At 41.0% G+C, this 17565-nt stretch overlaps 1 protein-coding gene across 2 annotated transcripts in view; it reads left to right on the top strand.

Moving 5' to 3' along the window:
• The window catches only part of KHDRBS3 (KH RNA binding domain containing, signal transduction associated 3), a 199377-nt gene that overhangs the window by 1091 nt on the left and 180721 nt on the right, over positions 1-17565 (top strand). The gene's annotated exons all lie outside the window — the stretch shown is intronic.

Genomic DNA, 17565 nt, shown 5'->3' with positions numbered 1-17565 from the left:
ATAGGATTGTCAAACACTGTAATTTTAGTTCAAATAAACGGTATCACGATATTTTCCTGTTTTACTTCTATTGGATTATTGATGATGATCATTTAAGTTAATTACTGCAGTTTCTAAAAGGTTTATTGTTCTTGATCCACTTCTAATGGCTTTTTTTTTTGTTTACATTCCTAATTGGGCTTGCTCTTGTGTCTAGTGAACTATATATTTTTTTTTATTGTTACCTACTGTGCAGGCTGCTGTGAGAGAATCTGAATTGTACAGTGTGTGATCAGTGGAGTTAACAAGGACTGGGGTTACAAAATCATAGAATAAATAAAACAAAGTGTAATCTTAATTACTCAGCAAAATAACATCCTATTAGCAGAATGAGAAGAATTGTTTAAATTTATATGCATAGGACACTTAGTCTTGATTCCAGATTTTTCATGTTGCCACTGCTATGTGAAGTGTTGCTTTGGGATTATTGAGCGTACATGCCTGTCAGTTTATGCTGCAAACAGTCCATAGTTGGGTTATGTATTAATATATAGTAAGAATAGATTCAACTGCATGTGTATCGTTTATCTCAAAATAGCCTTACTTATTCCACAAAAAAATTGTTCTCTAGGAGCTGTCCAGTATGCCAGCAAAACTAAATAGAACAAATATGAACATAATAATTTTCTTTAAGTGGTCTGCAAACTAAGCTTTCCCACAGGAAGTCATGTACACCTTTGTAAGTAACTTCAGAAATTGAAAGTAGCTCTTAAAATCAGTTTTATGCAAAATTGCCTAAAGCAGAATTTTCTGCAATTATAATCTGTGATTGAAAAAATTGATTTCTAAGCGTCAAAGTCAATTAGCAACAGTACACTGAAAAATAATTTGTTTTAAATGGTCACTAGTATTTTCAGAAATGTCTATTGCCTGAATATTAAAGAAGTATAGTGTAAATTTGGCTATTATTCCGGGGAAGTGTCTGAATGGTAAACTGCTTTATGATGGGTAGATTACTTTAAAGTATTCATAAAATATGCTGAGGTAATATGGCACAAAATTCACAAGTAGTGGTATTCCAGGTTTATTACCAAATCAATTCACTAGTTAACTTTTAAAAATGAAAATCGAGTATGCATCTTGATCTCATTGCTGAAATCATCGGAAGGCTATGCTGGTATTTGCTTCATTACATTCATTGTTCCATATCTAAGTTACAAATGTTGTTAGATTGGCATAGCTTGTTGATTTGCAGTGTGCTAGGAAATAATTTCTGGCTTTAAATTTAAGGACTAACAAGGTGTTGCTTGATAGTTGATGCACATAATCTCAATTGCAAAATGCAAATACCATGGTTTTGTAGCTTGATACTCTAAAACAATGCAAAGTTTACGCCAAAAAAAAATCCCATGAGCGAAACAGTAGACCATCTTATGTGAAGGAATCTTTTTTTGTAAAAAGTTTCCAATTAACTTAAGGTAAAATTATTTGAGAAGGGAAATCTTAGTGTAAATCAAGTTTTCTGATACTGTGAATAAGTATCTCTGTTAAATATGTGCTTAAATTTTTTGTAATTACTGATGTAAGTTTAATCAACTTCTAACTATATTCTGTCCTCAAACATCATGACAGTTATTCCCTTTTCTGTTAAAGTTTGATCTTTAACTAATGTACTTAACTGTGGGTCTGAAGTTTGATGACAAAGTAAATTAACCAGAATTAATACCTAGAGCTCGCCCTTTGGTATATTTTTTTTATTGATAACCAGGGTCACATCTATTTCTAATCCTGTTTCCTGGAACAGTAATTTGTGTGTGTGTGTCTCCTCACATGCTTTCAAAGGTGCTCTTCTAGCTCATACAGCTAAAACATGAATGGCGTTCTCAGTAGCACATTTGTTAGTAATATATCTTGTACTTAGGTAGGTTTTTGTTCGGCTTCAGATTTAATTTCTGTGCCATTAGTCACAGACTTAGATGTTTCACTCATTTTATCTTTTGAAATGTAAGCTCCTAAAATAAAAGCATAGTAACTACAAAGTTACTGCTCCAACTTAAAATCAGGCTTCTGTAACCTTAACTACTTAAAATTACCTGAGTTGATGGCTGGCCTCATAGACAGACAGTTGTGTATAATCTACTGTTTTGAAGTTGCTGCTGACTAAAAGAAATGGAATATGTAGGGTATCTGCTAGTCTTACTGAAATAGGATGTTTTTAATATTACTTTGACTTCAGAAGTTAATAACTCTTTAACCTATTCTTCTCAATTATAGCAGGCTATGATCTTCTTGGTAAAATAGAATATAACACTTTTTTAAAAGTTTTCTTTTTCTACCTGAACTTGTAATTTTGGTGGTTTGTACTAAAGTTGAAAAGCTGAGTTAACTTCCCTTTCTTACAATTGTTCAAGAATCAGAAAATCTAAACATGTCACTATTTTTGCTTATTTGAAAGTAATAGAAGTTTAATTCTTATCCATTCAGTAACACTACCCCCCCCCTGCCAATGGTGCAATAATCAAAATTGGAATTTGGGTTGCAAAAATAGTTATTTGTAAGGTTTTCAAAATTCAGTTTAATTATTGTTAGTTTATTTTAACTTTTGCCAAATCAACGGAAAAGATTGTCTTATGGATACGCTCCACTGTGTGGAAAGGCAAACATATTTTGATGAATAAAGCCAATTTTCCTAATTCTTTTAGAATCACTTCTTGGGACTTATTGAGCAACATCAGTCACAGTATTGGGGGAAAAAAACCCCAAAGTTCAGAAGGGCTGAAATAAGTGCAATTTTTTCAGTACATACGAGAGCACAATAATAGTCACAAATGACTTGCCATCTTGAAATTGAGTATCGGGAGGGAATTGAGAAGCTGCCCTGTCCCCAGACTTTACATAACTGCCAATTATAGTCTCCACATGGTAATACACAACAGTATACTGAGAATTTTTTCATCTGCCATTAGAAATCATGAAATATACATGCTTGTATGCTTTCTTGGTCTGAAGGTTTGGTTACAGAACTCTGTAAACTACAGGGCATAATAAACATCGGGTCAGAGCACGGAGAGAGGAACTCTTTACCAGACAATTCTGAACTACTACAGAGAAACGAGGTTAAGTAATACTATGTTTGCTTGGCAAAAAGCATTTGCTGGCATTGAGCATACTGATGGAATTGAAATGAGCACCTACATATTTGTTGCCTACCTACATACTTATTAACTTCATTGCTTGCTATTTTCAATTGCTATAGAGCAGTAATTTTCTCCTATTGTTCCCCCAAAATGTGAGGCCTCCAATGGCTTTAATAGAATTTTCACCAATATAAATTGAGAAAGTTATTGTTGAAGTGCAGTGTTAAACAAGTATTGGAGCAATCCACTACTGCTTAAATTTGGTAGAACAGTAGGGGTCCTTCTCCAGGAGGTAATGAGAATATATTGTCACAGTTCTTCTCTGAATCAGATGTTTGTTTACTTTTCTACTTGAGCAAAACATATTAAACCTGTTTACTGTAATACAATTAGCTTTCTTTCTATAAACGTAGTTAGGTTTGTGACACAAGAGAGCCAGACACATGGGTGAGGTTTTCATATACTAATAAATTGGCAGTTCTGAAGGGATTAATATGCAGCTGTTAAGTACCAGGAATAAAACATTCTGGCTAATTCTAGCCTACATATAGTAGCTCTTATCCTAAAGGAAGGCCTCTGGTGCCTCTCCCATGGAGGTTAGATCACATGGGGGAAAAATCAAGGTGGTGGGCACCCCCATGGCCATGTAAGAGCATGCAGCTCAGTTCTGCATTTTTTCCCATGTTTTGCAGTGTTTGGGAACTGCTATTTTGGTAGAGAAATAAAATACATTTTTGGCTTTAGAAGCTGAAATTTTCATCTAAGAGGTGAGGGAAGTTTCCTAGAAATTGTGGTGTGTGGTTTTTTGTTTTGTTTTTTACAATCACCTTAATCAAAGGCATTAGATATAGCTTTGATCTTTAACCTTATCATGGCAATAGCTTATCATGCAGAGGGAAGTGTTTAAAATTTCTGTAGCATGAGGGACTCGTCAATCATCCTACTAAATCTTTGCAGGTGTAACAACTTTAATATGCAATGGTTACATCTGCTCCTTAACATATACGGAAACAAACTGAGTTGAAGACGACAGCAGTAAGTTGCTCCTGGTTAAAATTAAAATCTCTCTATAGCAATGCACTTGAAGGTGTGAAGAATTATAGCAATTATTTTCTGAGGTGAGGGTGAACTTTCATAGGCTTCATAGCTGAATTTATCACCAGGTTTTTGTAATTTTATATCTGCTACTGGAAATACTACTTAAAGATGTGCAACTTGAATCTGTCTTTTGAGATTAGGTTGCCTAACTTGTTTTCTACCTCTGGACATGTCATTGCTGTCAAAAGTTAAACTATTCTTTCTTGGTGTACAATTCAGTGCCCTTTATCAAGCACAGTGTTGTGTCTGCAAGGCTGACTGTTTGTCTTTCAGATTATACATTTGCAAATGTAAATACTAGAGAGGCTGACATAATACCTATTAAACTGTTCCATAGTTCAGTAACTAGGGCTGGTCTCAACTACAAAATTAAGTTGACTCTATCTAATTTGACCTCGAGCCTCTGAATTAATGAAGTCAATTGTGTGGTGCCACACCATACTCATTGTCTCGATGGAGTGCGTCCTCACTAGCAGCACCTATATCCATGCACAAAGCAGTGCATCGTGGGTACCTATCCCAAAGTGCAACTTGCCGCACTGTGTTTTAGGAAGTTTGTACAATGCCTCATGGGACCAAAACAGAGGAGAATAGGAACACTGCATCAGCATCCCATGATGCACTGTACTCCCTCCCTCATATCCATGGCAAAGAATCCAGTGGTTTTAGTCCTTAAAACCACTGTGCATACACCATAGCCTCAGAAGCATGGAGCCTGCTCAGTTGTGCTGCAAGCCATTGGAGTGGGGGACAGTTCACAATTGCTGCTGGCAGTCACAGAGCAGCTGCACTCTGAGCACCGTTTCTGGTCCTGTGAAACAAGCATGGACTGGGACTGCATCTTTTGCGGATATGGCATGAGCAGTGGCTGCAGAACTTCTGAATGCAGAAGGCCACCTTCCAGGAACTTTGTGCAGAGCTTTCCCCTGCCCTGCAGTTCAGCAACACAAAAATGAGAGCTGCTCTGACAGTGGAGAAGTGAGTGGCGATCGCCGTATTTGGAAGCTTGCAACACAAGACAGTTACTGGGCAGTGGGGAATCAATTTGGAGTAGGCAAGTCAACTGTGGGAGTTGCTGTGCTCCAAATGTGCAGGGCCATTAATCGACTTCTGCTGCAAAGGGTAGTGAGTCTTGGAAATTTGCAGGACCTAATGGATGGTTTTGCCACCATGGGGTTCCCTAATTGCAGTGAGGTAATAGCACGCATATCCCCATCTTGACACCAGACCACATTCCCTTTTGGTTTATGTACTCTTTGGCATACTTTTCAGTGGTCTTGCAAGCCCTGGTGGATCACAGGGAGCATTTCACTGACATCAGCATAGGATGGTCGGGAAAGGTTCATGACGTGCATCTTTATGAACTTGGGTCTATTAAAGCTGCAATCTGGGACTTTGCAGACCACAGACTTAACATTGATGTTGAGATGCTATAGTTATCCTGGGGGACCCAGCCTACCCCTTGTTCCTATGGCTCATGAAGCCATACACTGGCCACCTGGACAGCAGTAAGGAACAGTTCAATTATAGGCTCATCAGGTGCAGAATGGTGGTTGAATGTGCCTTTGGTGATTTGAAAGGGCACTGGAGAAGTTTACTAACAAGGCTGGACCATAGTGAGGAGAACATCCCCATAGTTATAGCTGTATGCTCCAGAATATCTGGGGAGGGGAAGGTTTTGCCAGGGTGGGCAGTTGAGACGGATCACATGGCAGCCATTTTTGAGCAGCCAGACACCAGGGCAATAAGAAGAGCACAGCAAGGGTCGCTGCATATCCATGAGGCTTTGAAAAGCTGTTAGAGTAATGTGAGCTGCTTGTGTGCATTGTGCTTTTCCCAAACCTCCACCTTGTTTGTATCACTGTGCTTGTAAAGCCAACCCCCCACCCAAGCCCCGTGCTTCTACTCAATAAAGAACATTTATTTCTCAAATCCATTTACTTTATTTAACAAACATCAGTAAGGAGGGAGAAGAGAGAAAAGCTAACCTGGGGGTGGGGTGGGGGGGAAAGGGTTGTAAAGTTGGAAGGGCAGAAACCTTTTCAGCTGTGTAACATAACACCACATTCTAGATCATCAAAGGTCTGTGAAGGGGTGTCTTCTGTTCCTTGTACCCTCCCCACCTGAGTTAAGTGAAAGGGATAATGGGCTTTTTACCCACTCATCATGGAGCACTTGTGGGAGGGTGATTTTACACTAAGCGATGCTGGCTGGCTGTCCACCAGGGTCTGCAGAGGGACTCCACCCTCCTGCTTCTGTTCCTGCAGTTTAACCAGATGCCTCAATGTCTGCTTGGTCCCTCGTAATCCAAAGCATCTTATCCTGTGCTCCACACTCGTTGGATGCTTTCCTGTTAACTTCTCAGACAGTGAAATCCTCTATGCTTTCAGCTCTGTGTCAGCAGCCCCAGAGGCGTTCATTATCTCAATGAAAATGTCCTCCCATGTTCGTTCTTCTCCTGATCACCAAAAGTCTGCTTTCAGGTGTTGATGACATGCCGAAGGACACATTTCCAGCTGTCGGGGGAGGAGGGGATAAAGGAGCTATTGTACATGAATAAAATGTTTCCATAGCAAGGTTGTGTTTTCATTTAAAAAAAAAAACTTATTAGACTAGGTGCAAGCCATAACAATCAGAATCCATAACTGTTCACTGTACTGTTTTTTGCTGCTCCAGTGATGGGTAGTATTGCCCCCCCCACAGGTCATGGGTGACTGCACTTTTTTAATGAAGGCTTATGTCAGGAGCCTAGGTAGCTAGTCAAACAGTAGCCCTTTCCCATAGAACCATGGGAAGCTGTTTATGAAGGGGGCAGGGACAAACGTTTTCATTTCCAAATCGTGGAATCTCTCAGGTGGGGCTCAAATCCCCATCAGCCACTTTAAACTATTGGCAATCCATGCCAAGCACAGTAAAGGCACATTAGTGGCCATGTGGTTTGGCAATCTGGAACGTGTGCGTGGGGCAGGATGGGTCTATATGCCTTTTTTCCATGTAAGAACACTTTTAATGAGGACTTCACCTGTTTTCCCCTAGGTGACCCTATGTGATATTAGTCTCCTGAGGGTAACAGAGGTGGAAAGGAAGGAGATGTTGCAAGTGCTGGGTATAAACCCGGTCTCTGTGTACTACAACAATGCCAGCTGAATTAATTCAGGAGTTGTGTGGGGAAAGTGTCCTACCATGGTAGAAGAAATAAGACTGCCTGCCCAGAAACCTTCTGCAAAGGATGGCAGAGTACCTCCATGAAAGTTTCCTAGAGAGCCTGGGAATCCTCCATGGATATCTCAGTCCACATAAACAATCTTTCTGGGGGGCAACCCTCTGTGTAGCTGGAGCAGCCTCTTGTAAGCAGAGAACCACAGCACCTCACTTTTTCTTCACAGTAAACCTACAATACCATTGAAAGTGTGCACCCCCTAAAGTTTAACTAGACTTTCATTGTAATTGTGTATGTGCTAGAGGTGCCTTCCCTGGCATCATGGTCCGCCACTATGATGTCCTGCAACCCGCAATGCTCTGGGGTTAAAAATATTTCCTGGTTCTCAGGGAGAATGGAGCCACCACTCGCCTGTCTCCCATTCTCCTCCTCCTCCACCATATCATTCTCCTTGTTATCCCTAGACTCTCACACCTGTGAGGGGTCCATGTTGCTTGTGGGGGATGGGGGTGCTTGTAGGGTCACCCCACAAGAATCGCATGCAGCTCGTTGTAGAACCAGCATGTGTGGGGTTCAGCACCAGAACTGTTCATCTAGTACGCCTGGCAAAGTTTTTATTTTCATACAGTAATGCTGTGTGTCCCGCATGTAGCTCTTCTCCCCCATTCCATGAGTGATCTTTACATAGATATCAGCGTTTCTTCTGCTGGATCAGAGCTTTGCTTGCACAGACTCTTCTTCCCACATAGTGATGAGATCCACCACCTCCTGTACAGACCAGGCTGGGGCACGTTTTAGGTGTGTAGTCTCCACGATCAGCTGTGCTCAAGCTGGTATGCTCCCAATGCTAATCAAACAGGAAATGGGTAATCAAAAGTTCCGGTGCTTTAGCAGGGGAGGGGCTGTTTCCTGTGTACCTGGCTGCAGTGCAGCAGAGTTGAGAATGATCTCCAGAGCGGTCACAGATGAGCATTGGAGATACCACTTGGAGGCCAATTAAGTCTAATTAGACAACACTGTGTCTGCGCTGCCTCACAGTCGGCCCATGAAAATCAAACTAAGCACTACGCCCCTTGCAGAGGTGGATTACAGAAGTCCACGTCAGAGGCAACTTAGGTTGACTTAAAGGACCTGGTAGTGTAAATACATACATTAATAATTTGACTTTAAGCAGCTTCCTTCAACCTAACTCTGTAGTGTAAACCAGACTGTGAACACACAGAATGCTGAAAAAGGTTGGAAAGGGAAGGATTTCTGTTAAAATAATGGAGAGAAATGAGGATAGGAACTGCCTTTCTCTAGTTATGTATGTTATTAGCCCTTGTGAATGCCTGTTGAAATATGTTTTAAATCAAATTTAAAGAAATTAATAGAAATAAAACCTGTTAACATTTTCATTTGTAGTTCTTCATTACAGAAGGCATATGGGAACCTTACACCTGCCCCTCACCCTCCGAAGAAACAATCTCAACCCATACCACCCACTAAGGCCCATATACTGTATTTAGGTTAAATGCTTGGAATAGAAGAAACATATAAATGCAAAAGCATTAGAGATGCAAACATCAACTAAAAGGAAATACGGATTCCAGGTTATTACAGAAAGATGTAATATATTTTGCTTGTATGTATGTTGAAGGGAAGAGGTTCACAGATGCAAGTTCGTGACACAAGACCCTGTCTCTCATCCTACACAGAGTAGTTGAATTAGTTTGCAGTTCCCCTCTTGATTTCCACTGACATGGCCAGATATAAGGCAGCAATAGACCTTTCCTCGGGGGAGAGGCTGTTTTTTGTATATTAACTATATTTTGATCCATTTTATTGAATGGGCAGCTAGTACTGACCACAGAACAGGCCTGCTGGTTTTTATGTACAAATTACTTGGAGTAACAATGAAATAAAACAATTAAAGATCTTGAGAACTAAACTTTGTCCCCAAAATACTTCAGGGATAAAGTAAGCTACTGACTTTTATTCAGTTAATTTCCTCCACAAATAGTAAGTAGTACTGATTAATTTTATTATGCTGTTAAAGAATTGGGTGTTTGAAGCTGTAATTAATCAGTTTTATTTTGTAAACAGTGACTCTGCATTTCTCAAAGCATCTGCATCTTCAGTCAGGTTTCCTCAACAAAAGTCTGCAGCATACTGTATTTTACTAAGAATTTGTAATTTTTATACATTGTGACAGGGTTGGGCCAGATGGGTACAGGAGAGTACTAGAAGGCAAATATATTAGCCCCAGGTTAAGTAGGTCCCTTTTCCCTGGGTAAGGTAACAAGGAAGGTTTTTTTTTGAAACAAAAAGGAACCTTCTGTAGACAGTTAAGACAGACAGGCTGATTAGAACACCTGCAGCCAATCAAGAAGCTGCTAGAATCAATTAAGGCAGGCTAATCAGGGCACCTGGGTTTAAGAAGGAGCTCACTTTGGTTTGTGGTGCACCTGGGAGGAGCTGGGAGCAAGAGGCACTAGGAGCTGAGAGTTAGAACACATACTGTTGGAGGACTGAGGAGTACAAGCATTATCAGACACCAAGAGGTAGGTCCTACGGTGAGGATAAAGAAGGTGTTGGGAGGAGGCCATGGGGAAGTAGCCCAGGGAGTTGTAGCTGTTGCACAGCTTTTCCAGGAGGCACTCTAGATAGCTGCATTCCACAGGGCCGTGGGCTGGAACGCAGAGTACAGGACGGGCCCAGGTTCCCCCCAAACCTCCCAACTCCTGGTCAGACACAGGAGGAGTTGACCTGGACTGTAAGTTCACGAAAACAGCCAAACTGAGTGCTGCCGTAAAGCTCCAAGGCAAGCAAATCCGCCAATAAGCACAAGACCCATCAAGGTAGGAGGAACTTTGTCACAACATGGGATATGCCATAATTTTTCAATGTTCAGGGACTCTCTTAAAGGTGTGTTTCTGGTTAGAAGACTGTGAAGAGACATTCATATTTTATTTGATGTAAATATCTTTGGTAGTGAATTGTTTGTGTGAGGACTGGGAGTGTGACAGGTTTGGGGGATGATGATGATCTCTCCTTAAGCCTTCATTCTGTGGCCACTATTTTATTACTGCACAACCTCTAATCTTTCATCTGCTATCACAGTGTCTCTCTTTTGACTGAGAAGGAGGGACAGCACAGATTTGTACAAGTGTTTCTTCTGAGTGGCTATCAAATTGCTTCGTAAGAGAAGTAGACATTTTGTAACTAAAAATGTAGATAAAGAAAATTCCTCAGAGATGAGGACAGTAAGTTAATAAGATGTACTAAACCATTCACGGGCTGTATGCTTAGTCTACTCAGTTGAAAATAATTGATCCATAATGAGAAGAGGCTTGCTTAAGCCTATGAGTCACTCTGAGTAAATTGTCCTCCCCAGAAGTGACTTAGAAAGTAATGTCTGCTTGGGAGTAGGCAATGATTTTCTTGATGGAATAATGATCATGGCAAAAGAATGAAAGCTCCACATGTAACCATGCTTCGGGGGGTCACAACTGAGAATACCAAATTCAGGACAAACTGCTGAGAAATAAGGCAGATACACCCCAAACTGGTGGTTATTCCTCCATAAGATATACCAAATCAGCAACAAAAAAAACTTCTGTCTCACCACACTGACTAACAAGAAGTTATAAAAGCAGTTTCCTTAGGTATTCCAGTCCTTGTGTCGCCCCAAAACACTGGATTTAAAGATGAGTGGTTCTTTACAACCAGCCTCATTAAATATAAGGTTCTCCTGATCCCAAAGGACCAGCCACACACCCAGGTCAATATATATCTCAGATCTTACCCAAACATCAAACTCTTGCCAATCCTTTAGTGTCTAAAATCAAAAGGTTTATTCATAAACAATGTTAAAATTGGTTAAAGGAATCAAATACATACGAAGTTCTTGGTTCAGACTTGTAGCAGTGATGGAATAAACTGCTGGTTTAAGTCTCTGGTTGCTTCCAAATCACTGGAAGGACATCAGTCCCTTGGTTAGAGTGCTCCCATTAGTATAAGTCCAGAGGTTTGAGCAGGAAAGAGGCAAAACAAAGGGGTTTCCAGGACCTTTTATAGCTTCTGCCATGGTGAGGGAAACCCATTGTTTCAAACAAAGCCCTCAGCACAGCTAGTGGAAAATTACAGGTAAAAAGATGGGAGTTTGGAGTCACATGGGCAAGTCACCTGTCTGCCTGATTTTGCTTAGTCATGGTAGGAAGCCATTACCTAGACTTCAGATGGAACAGCCACAGGAAGGTCCATTCAGTTTAGATGGGCATCTCCAATGGCTCATTGTGAGTTAAGTGCCCTTTTGATGGGCCACTCAATGTGACTAGTCTCTCCAAGATGTGCTGGCTAACTACCTTGTGGGCATTACCCCAGGAGCAAACATTTGAAATCCAGGTATATTTTCAGTACTCATCATTTTTGTATTTTAAGTTATACATGCATACAAATAGCATAATCGTATTCAGCAAATCATAACCTTTCCATAGACATCTTACATGCCACATTTTGTAAAAGATTTGTTGCAAATATATAACAGTGGTTGTAACAATGATCTATATGGTCCTATTTTAACCAGATAATGTCAGACCATGAAAAGGTTCATGCAAAGGTAGATTAGTTAGCAGATTTTATGGAAAATAGAAGTAGCTATATGACTGGACATGGTTTTCTAGAAGCTTCACAAAAAACAACTAAGTTGCTTTGCAAAAAGAAAAGGAGTACTTGTGGCACCTTAGACTAACCAATTTATTTGAGCATAAGCTTTCATGAGCTACAGCTCACTTCATCGGATGCATGTTGTGGAAAGTGTAGAAGATCTTATTATATACACACAAAAAGCATGAAAAAATACCTCCTCCCACCCCACTCTCCTGCTGGTAATAGCTTATCTAAAGTGCTCACGAAAGCTTATGCTCAAATAAATTGGTTAGTCTCTAAGGTGCCACAAGTACTTCTTTTCTTTTTGCAAATACAGACTAACAGGGTTGTTACTCTGAAACCTGTCATTAAGTTGCTTTGGTTCTTTGCCCTCTCTTTATTACTGCAGTAGTAGGCAATGGGACTGCAGATGCATTAGAAATCAGTTAGTGTTTGAATATTGCTCCTCACCCACTAATAGGACTTATACCTGCAATAAATAAGACTTCACTGGTTAAAACTTTCAGTAATGGGATTGGTTGGGTAGTTCAGCATTTCTTGAAAAGACTGGTTTTATGATCCCTCCCCCAATAAAACTAGGTTTTGAATAACTATATGAAACTTCTGAGAACCTTAAATGTCAAATTTGTGGACTCTGTAATTGTTCCTCTGACTTCTGATGCCAACATGAGTCAAATACTTTATGTAGCAAGTAGTTAACAAGGATGCTGTAAAATAACAGTTTAAGCTAATCACACTGCTTCACCCTGGGCTCCTCTGCTCTGAAGCATGACTCCAGCCTGCAGCCACTCACTGACGATTTCATCTAGTCTAAACTGACTTCTGATTCAGTTGCACACTTACTTTGACAGTCAATGAGAGTGATGAAATATAAAGGTTTCAAATTTAAATTGATATGGTTTGTCACTTCTAATCCTCATTAACATCAGCCACGCAAATTAAAACTGTAACCTTCTGAGTACTTTACTGGAGAAGTCAGTAAGAAGGTCAGAGTACTGATCGTCTAGTCTTATGTTCTGGTCTTGTTTGACTTGCATGTACTCCTAAATTCTACATAGGCAACCTTTTCTATGCCCTCTCTGGAATTCCACCCCCGCTACTGTGGGGGTGGGAGGAGTTAAAATTATTCTTCAAGTCAAGATATTAAACTCCTTTGTCCCTTTTATATGGAAGAGTGAAGTATCAGGGTTGGGGTAAGGATTCCCTTTTGTAAAGCATCTGACTTTATATTGCATGGCATTCTGGGTTTTTTTTTTTTTTTTTAATCACTATGCGATATTACAGCACATGGTAAATGGATTAAGAATGTGCTATATGAGACCTCTCAAGGTAGTTATCTGAGGAATCATTGAAGGGTGGTGTTTCTAGTGGGGTACATAAAGTAGAAGTAAATCTAAAATCACTCTTTAAAAAAATTTGTGGATGACACACATACTGGAGTGGTAAATTAATGAGGAGAGGGCAGTTGTATGAGCAATTATTCTCAAACTTCTTTGATTGTGTTCCCCTTCTTTGTATCTGTCATAGTTTACACCCCCCGACACAAGTACATATATCAATTTTTAAAAAAAACACATATAAAACATACATACACTGCATATTAAACAGTAAGGCATTGATTCAAACAGAGCAAATTATCCATTGTAATAAACACAAAAGCAAAACCGCAATTGTGGTCAATGTTTGCAATTAAATATGCACACTGCATTGTAGCAAATGGATTAACATACAGATGGTAACAACTTTGTATAAGGCTATGCAAGTTTAACAGAAATCCGTCAAAATACACAGTGCCATCTGAAGACCAGCTATATCTGGAGGTATCCAATTTTGCTAGTTTTTCATTGTGGGTAAAATGTAGGCAGTAAGTTTTCTCTTCCCTGAATGTTCTCATGTCGCTCCCCAGAATACATTCTGTGCCCCTTCAGGGGGACTCACCCCAATTTAAGAACCTCTGGTATAGAGTGATTTGGATTGCTTGGTAAGCTGTGTCCATTCAAACAAAATGTATTTTAATACAGCCAAGTGCAAAATTATACATCTAGGAACAGGGAAGGTAACCCAAACCTACAGACTGCAGGATTACATCCTGGAAAGCAGTGATTCTTGGGGGCGGTGGGCAATCAACTAAATAGTGTGGTGTGACAATAAGGGCTATTGTGATCCTTGGATGAATAAACAAAGGGATTAGGAGTAGGGAGGTGATTCTCTGTGTATGGCAGTGGTGGAAAAAAAATACTGGAATACTGTGAAGGTTTTGGTTTCTGCCTTTTAAGAAGAATGTTGAAAAATGAGAGAGTGCAGAGGAGCCACAAAATTCGTGGTTTGAAGAAAATGCCTTGCGGTGAGATTTTGATAAATTAAAGAGATTGAACTCTAAGAATATTGAGAGATGATTGTTTCAAGGGTGTAAGTACCTTCACAAAGTAGAAAGTATTGGGTGCTAAAGAGTCATTTAATCTGTCAGAGAAAGATAACTGGAATCAGTGTCCTGGAAGATGAAGCCAAACAAATTCAAATTAGAAATAAGGCACAGATTTGTAATAGGGAAGGTGATCACCCATTGGCCAAACTACTAAGGGAAGTGGTGGATTCTCTGTCCACTTCTATCTAGACTGCGCTTTTCTAGAATTTATGCTTTAGTCAACTAGGTTATCGGGCTCAATACAAGGGTAACTGGGTGAAGTGTAAAAAGAAAAGGAGGACTTGTGGCACCTTAGAGACTAACCAATTTATTAGAGCATAAGCTTTCGTGAGCTACAGCTCACTTCCTCAGATGCATATCGTGGAAACTGCAGCAGGCTTTATATATACACAGAGAATATGAAACAATACCTATTCCCACCCCACTGTCCTGCTGGTAATAGCTTATCTAAAGTGATTTCCAGCACAAATCCAGGTTTTCTCACCCTCCCCCCCCCCACAAATTCACTCTCCTGCTGGTGATAGCCCATCCAAAGTGACAACTCTTTACACAATGTGCATGACAATCAAGCTGGGCTATTTCCTGCATAAATCCAGGTTCTCACATCCCCCCACCCCCATACACACACAAACTCACTCTCCTGCTGGTAATAGCTCATCCAAACTGACCACTCTTCAAGTTAAAATCCAAGTTAAACCAGAACATCTGGGGGGGGGGGGTAGGAAAAAACAAGAGGAAACAGGCTACCTTGCATAATGACTTAGCCACTCCAAGTCTCTATTTAAGCCTAAATTAATAGTATCCAATTTGCAAATGAATTCCAATTCAGCAGTTTCTCGCTGGAGTCTGGATTTGAAGTTTTTTTGTTTTAAGATAGCGACCTTCATGTCTGTGATCGCGTGACCAGAGAGATTGAAGTGTTCTCCGACTGGTTTATGAATGTTACAATTCTTGACATCTGATTTGTGTCCATTTATTCTTTTACGTAGAGACTGTCCAGTTTGACCAATGTACATGGCAGAGGGGCATTGCTGGCACATGATGGCATATATCACATTGGTGGATGTGCAGGTGAACGAGCCTCTGATAGTGTGGCTGATGTTATTAGGCCCTGTGATGGTGTCCCCTGAATAGATATGTGGGCACAGTTGGCAACGGGCTTTGTTGCAAGGATAAGTTCCTGGGTTAGTGGTTCTGTTGTGTGGTATGTGGTTGTTGGTGAGTATTTGCTTCAGGTTGCGGGGCTGTCTGTAGGCAAGGACTGGCCTGTCTCCCAAGATTTGTGAGAGTGTTGGGTCATCCTTTAGGATAGGTTGTAGATCCTTAATAATGCGTTGGAGGGGTTTTAGTTGGGGGCTGAAGGTGACGGCTAGTGGCGTTCTGTTATTTTCTTTGTTAGGCCTGTCCTGTAGTAGGTAACTTCTGGGAACTCTTCTGGCTCTATCAATCTGTTTCTTTACTTCTGCAGGTGGGTATTGTAGTTGTAAGAAAGCTTGACAGAGATCTTGTAGGTGTTTGTCTCTGTCTGAGGGTTGGAGCAAATGCGGTTGTATCGCAGAGCTTGGCTGTAGACGATGGATCGTGTGGTGTGGTCAGGGTGAAAGCTGGAGGCATGCAGGTAGGAATAGCGGTCAGTAGGTTTCCGGTATAGGGTGGTGTTTATGTGACCATTGTTTATTAGCACTGTAGTGTCCAGGAAGTGGATCTCTTGTGTGGACTGGACCAGGCTGAGGTTGGTGGTGGGATGGAAATTGTTGAAATCATGGTGGAATTCCTCAAGGGCTTCTTTTCCATGGGTCCAGATGATGAAGATGTCATCAATATAGCGCAAGTAGAGTAGGGGCTTTAGGGGACGAGAGCTGAGGAAGCGTTGTTCTAAATCAGCCATAAAAATGTTGGCATACTGTGGGGCCATGCGGGTACCCATAGCAGTGCCGCTGATCTGAAGGTATACATTGTCCCCAAATGTGAAGTAGTTATGGGTAAGGACAAAGTCACAAAGTTCAGCCACCAGGTTAGCCGTGACATTATCGGGGATAGTGTTCTTGACGGCTTGTAGTCCATCTTTGTGTGGAATGTTGGTGTAGAGGGCTTCTACATCCATAGTGGCCAGGATGGTGTTATCAGGAAGATCACCGATGGATTGTAGTTTCCTCAGGAAGTCAGTGGTGTCTCGAAGGTAGCTGGGAGTGCTGGTAGCGTAGGGCCTGAGGAGGGAGTCTACATAGCCAGACAATCCTGCTGTCAGGGTGCCAATGCCTGAGATGATGGGGCGCCCAGGATTTCCAGGTTTATGGATCTTGGGTAGTAGATAGAATATCCCAGGTCGGGGTTCCAGGGGTGTGTCTGTGCGGATTTGATCTTGTGCTTTTTCAGGAAGTTTCTTGAGCAAATGCTGTAGTTGCTTTTGGTAACTCTCAGTGGGATCAGAGGGTAATGGCTTGTAGAAACTCGTGTTGGAGAGCTGCCGAGCAGCCTCTTGTTCATATTCCGACCTATTCATGACGACAACAGCACCTCCTTTGTCAGCCTTTTTGATTATGATGTCAGAGTTGTTTCTGAGGCTGTGGATGGCATTGCGTTCCGCATGGCTGAGGTTATGGGGCAAGTGATGCTGCTTTTCCACAATTTCAGCCCGTGCACGTCGGCGGAAGCACTCTATGTAGAAGTCCAGTCTGCTGTTTCGACCTTCAGGAGGAGTCCACCTAGAATCCCTCTTTCTGTAGTGTTGGTAGGGAGACCTCTGTGGATTAGTATGCTGTTCAGAGGTATTTTGGAAATATTCCTTGAGTCGGAGACGTCGAAAATAGGATTCTAGGTCACCACAGAACTGTATCATGTTCGTGGGGGTGGAGGGGCAGAAGGAGAGGCCCCGAGATAGAACAGCTGCTTCTGCTGGGCTGAGAGTATAGTTGGATAGGTTAACAATATTGCTAGGTGGGTTGAGGGAACCATTGCTGTGGCCCCTTGTAGCATGTAGTAGTTTAGAAAGTTTAGTGTCCTTTTTCTTTTGTAGAGAAGCAAAATGTGCGTTGTAAATGGCTTGTCTAGTTTTAGTAAAATCCAGCCACGAGGAAGTTTGTGTGGAAGGTTGGTTTACAACCTATCCTAAAGGA

The sequence above is a fragment of the Lepidochelys olivacea genome (assembly GCF_965140295.1).
Source record: "Lepidochelys olivacea isolate rLepOli2 genome assembly, chromosome: 2".
Taxonomy (NCBI): domain Eukaryota; kingdom Metazoa; phylum Chordata; order Testudines; family Cheloniidae; genus Lepidochelys; species Lepidochelys olivacea.
This window is presented reverse-complemented; position numbering and strand designations above follow the sequence as displayed.